The sequence below is a fragment of the Mus musculus genome, chromosome 3, assembly GCF_000001635.26.
Source record: "Mus musculus strain C57BL/6J chromosome 3, GRCm38.p6 C57BL/6J".
Classification (NCBI taxonomy): Eukaryota; Metazoa; Chordata; class Mammalia; order Rodentia; family Muridae; genus Mus; species Mus musculus.
Window position 1 is genome coordinate 103,478,428 of NC_000069.6, and position 6,993 is coordinate 103,485,420.

The following is a 6,993-nucleotide window of genomic DNA, read 5'->3' on the forward strand; positions in this document are numbered from 1 at the left end:
GAAATTTTGTGTGTTTGACAGAAGTGTTTCAGTCTCTCTCTCTCTCTCTCTCTCTCTCTCTCTCTCTCTGTGTGTGTGTGTGTGTGTGTGTGTGTGTGTGTGTGTGTGTTGCATTTTCCTGGATTGCATGGGTAGGAGTCTACAACACAGTTGTTCACTCACTCGGGAGGCAGAGGCAGGTGGATTTCTGAGTTCGAGGCCAGCCTGGTCTACAAAGTGAGTTCCAGGACCGCCAGGGCTACACAGAGAAACCCTGTCTCAAAAAAAAAAAAAAAAAAAAATCCAAAAGTGTTTCCAATTATTCCTCTTGATATTTTAACCTTCTGGAAACAGGTCTTGGAAGTTCCTCCTGTGGTGGGGACAGGACAGAAAGAAAACCATCCCTGTCTGTTGGATCTGGGTTTGCTGTGGCTGTAGAAGGCAGCAGGAATGGAGGTGATCCAGTTTGGGCTGGACCATCGACATATGCTTACATAATCCCACCCTTGAAATTCTATCACCGTCAACAAGCCTTGGCTAACCTGCCGGGAGATGTAAGTCAATTGCCCTGGCCTGGCATTTCCAAAGGGCTGCCATACTGTTTACCCAAGCCACGGGTGCCCAGCGAGATGGCAGGTCAACAAGCAGGGAAACATGGTCACTGTCTCAAGCCACTGAGTTTTGGAACCATTTGTAGTGCAGTACCTGATACAGAGTGTTTTTAATCAACTCATTAAATCAACATGTATAAAGCACTTAGAATAACACCTGGGGCACTGTGAGCTTTCAAAAATGTAAGCTATAATAATTGTTGCATCCAAATAGTGCTGTATGGTACACAGTAACACACTCAATTGTCTTCACTTTATATTCTTACCCTTTTTCCTAATATGAAGAATGCGGTGAGCCACTGAGGTGGCTCAGTGAACAAGACTGCCTAAGTTTGACCCCAGACCCTATGTGGTAGAAGGAGAGAATCAACTCCCCAAGCTGTCTTTTGACCTCCACATGTGCACTATGCACATACACATGCACACACGCACACACTCACACACACTAAGCATAAAAAACTACAGTTATCTCAGGAGAGAGAGAGAGAGGGAGAGAGAGAGAGAGAGAGAGAGAGAGAGAGAGAGAGAGAGAGAGAGAGAGAGAGAGAGAGAGTTTAATTTTGTTGTGGTATTTCTGGGATGGGGACTTTAGAAAGTAATTAGAATTAGGTAAACTTTTCAAGATTGTACTACTTCAGGACTTGGAGGTCCTCACCAGATGTAGCCCCTCCTTAAACAAAAACCAAGTGCCAAGATAAATCACTTTTCTTTGTCACATACCCTCTCTATTGTACTGAGTTATTAGCGACAGGAAATGGGTCATAGCATGCATTTAAACCAGTGATAATACCAATTCACCTCCCAAAGTAATAAAATCATTCAATTTATTTGCATTAATAGAGTGTGAAATATCTACTTCTGTTCACCATCATCAGTTCCAAAATTATTTTAATGGCTATATTATGTCATAGGTTATTTAATGAGGTCTCATTATTGAACGTGTAGGTTATTTTCTTTCTCCCTGCTATCATAAATAAGACCACAGTGAACACCCTGGCAGAGACAGCTTTTCACACATTCCTGTTTATTTCCTAAGGGCAAATTCCTGGAAGTAGAATTTCTCAGTCACATGCTTTGGCCATTTTGAAGGCTTTGAAATATACAATACTGAATTATTCCTCAGAATAAGTTGTTTAATATTATGATTAAATGCCAAATGAAAAACTTTATGGAAATTTGAAATATGGATAAGACAACAGAGACTATGTCACCCACCCCCCAAATATAACTGTCACTTAGATTCAATTATGATCAATTTATAGCCAAAGTGTTTCTCCTACACCTCCCCCATTTGGCTGAGTTGTGTTGAACGGGATCCAAGGTGTCATAGATATTTTCAATATTTCTCTTGAACAGCAGAATATTCTGAACAACAAAAGCTCCCATTTCAGAGAGGCCTGGTGAAATCACTTGAACTGAGTAATTTGAGATTACATCCCAGGTTACCTGAGTCAGGGGAGAGCCACACCCTGGTGTAAACAGACCAGTGGGAAGCCATGGTATAGTGGTTTCTTCCCTGTCCCATGGAAGCCAATGGCCCTACAGGAAAAGAACATTGAAACTTCACTCCTGAGGGTTCGCAGGGCTTTTTCTGAGCCTCTGTATTCCCCAGATGCACGCCATCCTTCGTCTATATTAAGCAGAAGTAGATAATGCAGCCCGTTTGCGGCTCCTGTGTGTGTAAATATTGTGATTCCGGTGTACAGTGATGGCTGCCGAGCAACAGGCTTCTCTTTGACTTCTGCTTACAATCTCCTGGCTGACTGAATTTTGTGACAGTAGCTGATGTGGCGTAGCATCAACAAGCCAGCGCAGTCTTGGGATGGGAATGCAAGTGATTTCCTTTCTCAATCAAGTATTGTTGGTAAGTACAATGCTGGCTCTCTGCCTTCCTGGCTCTCCAGGAGTTTTGCAAAGGACTGTACCAAGGAGCAAACTGCATGATGGCAGAGGTATGGTCCTGAGGGGAAGTGGGAGTTAATTTTGAGGCCCAAATCAGCCAATTAGCAGATAACGAGCAGGAGGAGATCTGTCTTGTAGACCAGAATGGTAAGTGGACAGCTGGTGAATACTTGAAGTTGATTTCCAAATGTCAAATTCAAAATTTCACTGTAGTCACTCCCAAGGCACTGCAGGAGTTCCGGGGGTCACGCAGCATTGCTTTAAATAACACACAGGACAATGTCTGTATCATCCGGGTGCCGAAGGGCTGAGGCAAACAGGGCTGGGTTACAATCTCAACTCTGGTCAAGTTACTTGTCCATTCATTCACTGATTCCATGAAAACGCTGAGGATACATAGCTGCTGCACCAGACACCTTGTCTGGCGCTGACTCCATGACAAGCAAGGCATTGTTTCTGTCGTTAAGGAGAGCTAGTAGTCTAGGGTTGGGCAAATGGCTCAGAGGTAGGAGCACTCACTATATTACTATGAAGACGTCAAGTTTAAAAAGCATGGTGTGGTTGATCATGCCTGTAATCCCAAAGCTGGTGGAAGGACAGAGATAGGAGGATTTCTGGGGCTTGCTGGCTAGCAAGTCAAGCTGGGGAAAAATACCAGAAGAAGGCTGTAAGCTGGCTTAGTGAGTAAAGGCACCTGCTGCTAACTCTGATGACCTGAGCTGGATCTCTGGAACGCAGACTGCAGACGGGGAGAACTGGCTTCCACTAGTTCTCCTTTCACCGAGGCAAGCTTGTTTCCACCTCTAACCTGACACAAATAAGTTAATAAATGTATTTAAAAATGTTAAAAACTGATAAAAAAAAATTCAGTGACACTGTCCCAAGAGTATAAGGCAAGTGTTAGAGCTGGACACCTGATGTCCTTCTCTGACCTCTGTGTATTTGCACATATGAGCACATGTGCGTGCGCGCGCGCGCACACACACACACACACACACACACACAGTTGCACATATGCATATGCACGCACATGTACACAAATAAACACATACATGCACACAGACACACATACATGTACACACACATACACACAGGTTCACACGTGCACACAAACACATATGCTAGTGAAACTCACACAATTATAAGTAAGTGAAAGGCGGCAAAGGAACACACGGGAAAAAGGAAGGTCAGGGTCTTCTAAAAGGAAGCAGCTTCTTAGTCAAAATTAGCCAGTAAGAATCAGCCAGGCACGGTGAGGAAGGAAAACACAAGAGCTGCCCTGTGGGCAGAGCGCCCCACCTTTACAGTAGCCCTGGCAGACCTATGGCCCGCTATTGCAAAGGACTTAGGTATATCACCAGAATGGTCCCTATTAACCCAGTGAGCACCAATGTACAGACAATTCCATTGTGCTTACTGGGGTTGTGAATCTTGCACTTTGGGTAACTGAAAAATAGGCCAAACCCTGACTTGACAGTTTCCCTGGGCTGACTTAGAAATAGGGTCTGGGATCTGCAACCCTATAGGTGGAACAACATTATGAACTAACCAGTACCCCCGGAGCTCGTGTCTCTAGCTGCATATGTAGCAGAAGATGGCCTATTTGGCCATCAGTGGAAAGAGAGGCCCATTGGTCGTGCAAACTTTATATGCCTCAATACAGGGGAACGCCAGGGCCAAGAAGTGGGAGTGGGTGGGTGGGGGAGTTGGGGGGGAGTGGGTGGGGGGGTATGTGGGGGACTTTTGGGATAGCATTGGAAATGTAAACGAAATAAATACCTAATAAAAAAAAAGAAATAGGGTCCTCTTCCATCCCATGACTGCTAGACACGGTCAGTGCAGTCTCCACTCTCCTTAGTAACACTGCTCCTGACCTCACACCCGACTGGTGGCTCTGGATTCAAGGCCACCGTACAATAGAGGAACACCAGTGACATATCCCAAGCCATTTTCACAGCTAAAAATAGTTCCCTTAAATGACATCCACTCGGGCCCCTGGGAATCCCCCATAACCATCGGACATCTCAAAGGAAATGGTACCTGTTCCAGGTCCCATGGATATCCTCTGGGATGCACTCCCTAGTCTCAGGTTTGCCATAACCCTAATATCCATGTCATACAGTTCTCCAATTCCACTGGTTTGGAATTCACTAACCTCTTGGCCACACCAAAAGGTACGTGGTGTGTGTGTTCTTTGGGACTAATCCTCTGTATAGCCCTCTCACAGTTCATACAGGATGATCAACCAGAACTCCATGTCCTGGTCCATGTGGTACCCCAGCTATTATATTATCAGGGAGAGAGGTGTTGGCCAGCAACACCTACAGACCTCTCATCATCATTTGTGCCACTCCAGGCCCAACATTATCTGTGCCCCCCAAAATGGAAATAGGCTGTCCGTAGTGTTTAGGCTTTTCCCAACCAAGCAAGATTTCAGGGATGATTCTTAAAGCCACATCTTGCTTCATGAAACATCAGAGAGAAATCTGGTCAGGAAACTCCAGAAAATAATTTCTCAGCCATCTGTCTTCCCCTGAATGGCAGCCAGAGATCGCTCACCAAGTCATGTGTGGCAGCTCAGTTGGAAAGAGACCCAAGCCAAGGTGCCAGGGTAGCTGTGCTCTGTTTGGTGATGGCAGCTGCTGGCAGGCTGCTCCTGGGTCAGGGGGAACAGATGACTTAAGGACAAGAAAATGGGCTCCCCAAACCTTCCCAGTTATTCAATGATTGAACTTCACTTCCATCTGACAAGGCTGATTCACTGGCCAAGCCCTGACTGGGGTGTGTGTGTGAGGGGTGGATGGTGGTGGTGCGGGGAGATGGGTAGAGACTGGGCGGGGCAGGGCGGGGGGTGGCAGACTCTACTTATGCCAATTTAGTATGGTCATAGTTAGAAAGAAATGGGAGCTGGTTACCTAGAATAGTATCTTCCCCAGTTCTCTGAGATTCTTTTATGCCCAGGTGCCCCTAGGCTTGGAAGCAGGACAAGATCCTCAAAGGATCTGTTGAAAGCTGGCTGGCCTTCGATCAATGATCTGTGTGAGCTTTCAAGGGGGAAGCAGGGAGAGGAAAGCAGGACAGACAGGCACTGCTCTCCAGGAGAGGCAAGGTGTTTGCACTTGAGGGAGAGCCCTCTGACCTCCTTCCCACCTTCCAGGTGCGGCACCCCTGACTGGAGCTGAGCAGGCAGGCAGCCTCCTCCTCTTCCCTGGAGTCCTTTCTCACCAGGAGGTATCATGGAACAATTGTGACTGAGTTAGAGCCTAGCTGTTGCCAGAGTCCTCATGTCCTCTAACCACTCCCATTTAACTGCACAGAACAAGGATTTTTGTCACCAGGAAAAGGGAACAAACAGACAAAAAAAAAAAAACGAAGCCAACAAACAAGAAGAAAAAAAAATAATAAGAAAAGCTCATAGGTCTCTTCTCTACCTGCCACCTTCCCCTCATCAGCTTGTAGCTCTAGAGGGTGGAGGGCTGAAGCAGATAGGATTGTATTCATGGTGGTGAAGGGAGGGTGTCTTAGAGTTACTATTGCTGTGATGAAATACCATAACCAAAGCAACTTGGGGAGGAAAGGGTTTATTTGGCTTACACATCCATCTTACTGTTCATCATCCAAGGAAGTCAGGACAGGACCGTGAAGGCAGGATCTGGCTTGCTGGTTTGCTCTTAATGGCTTGATCATCCTGCTTTCTTACAGAGCCCAGACCACTAGTCCAGGGATGGCCGCACCCACAATGGGCTGGGTCCTCCCCCATCAGTCACCAGTTTCTTAAAAAGTGCTGGACAGGCCTGCTTGTCTAACAGCTCAGTCTTCTGGACACATTTTTCTCACTTGGGGTTCTCTCCTCTCAGAATACTGTCCCTGTGTCAAGTTGACACAAAACTATCCAGCACAGAGGGTTCACTGAGATTCCCGGCACAAGCTGAGATGCTTTTGAAACCAGGTAATGTTATATGATCTCAGAGTGGGGACTGCTCATGTCTGGCTTTGCACAGAACTCACAGAGGACCTGGGAAGGTTTCTTTAACAGCAGCTTGATGGGTAAGTGGAGCTTCCAGAAGATCCGGCAAGGTGGCCCCAAGCAGTGAGGTAGCTGGAAATGTTATGAATCCCTGCCTTATTTTTCCTAAATTCCAAAGAAAAATAGGAAACAGATTATTTATAGTTTGGCACAAACCAATGGAAAGAAAGGGGTCTAATTTTCTCTTCCCACCCTGAACTGCAGCTGTTTTACAACTTATAGAAAACCATGGAACAAAGGTCAGACTATGCTAACTTGAGAATGAAAGCCCTCAGGTCTGGGCCTCAAGTGGGAAGTGGAGGTGGATTGTCCTTTTGGATAAGATGTTTGTTAGGGTCCAACAGAGAGTCAGACAGCACCAGGGTGGGGCCCTGACGAATGAGCGTTCAGGTCCAATAGGCAGAGTTGGGGTGTCTTTCTTATAGGTCCCAGAAGAAGAAGGGTGTTCATGGGGTCAGGCAGTCTCTGATTTTT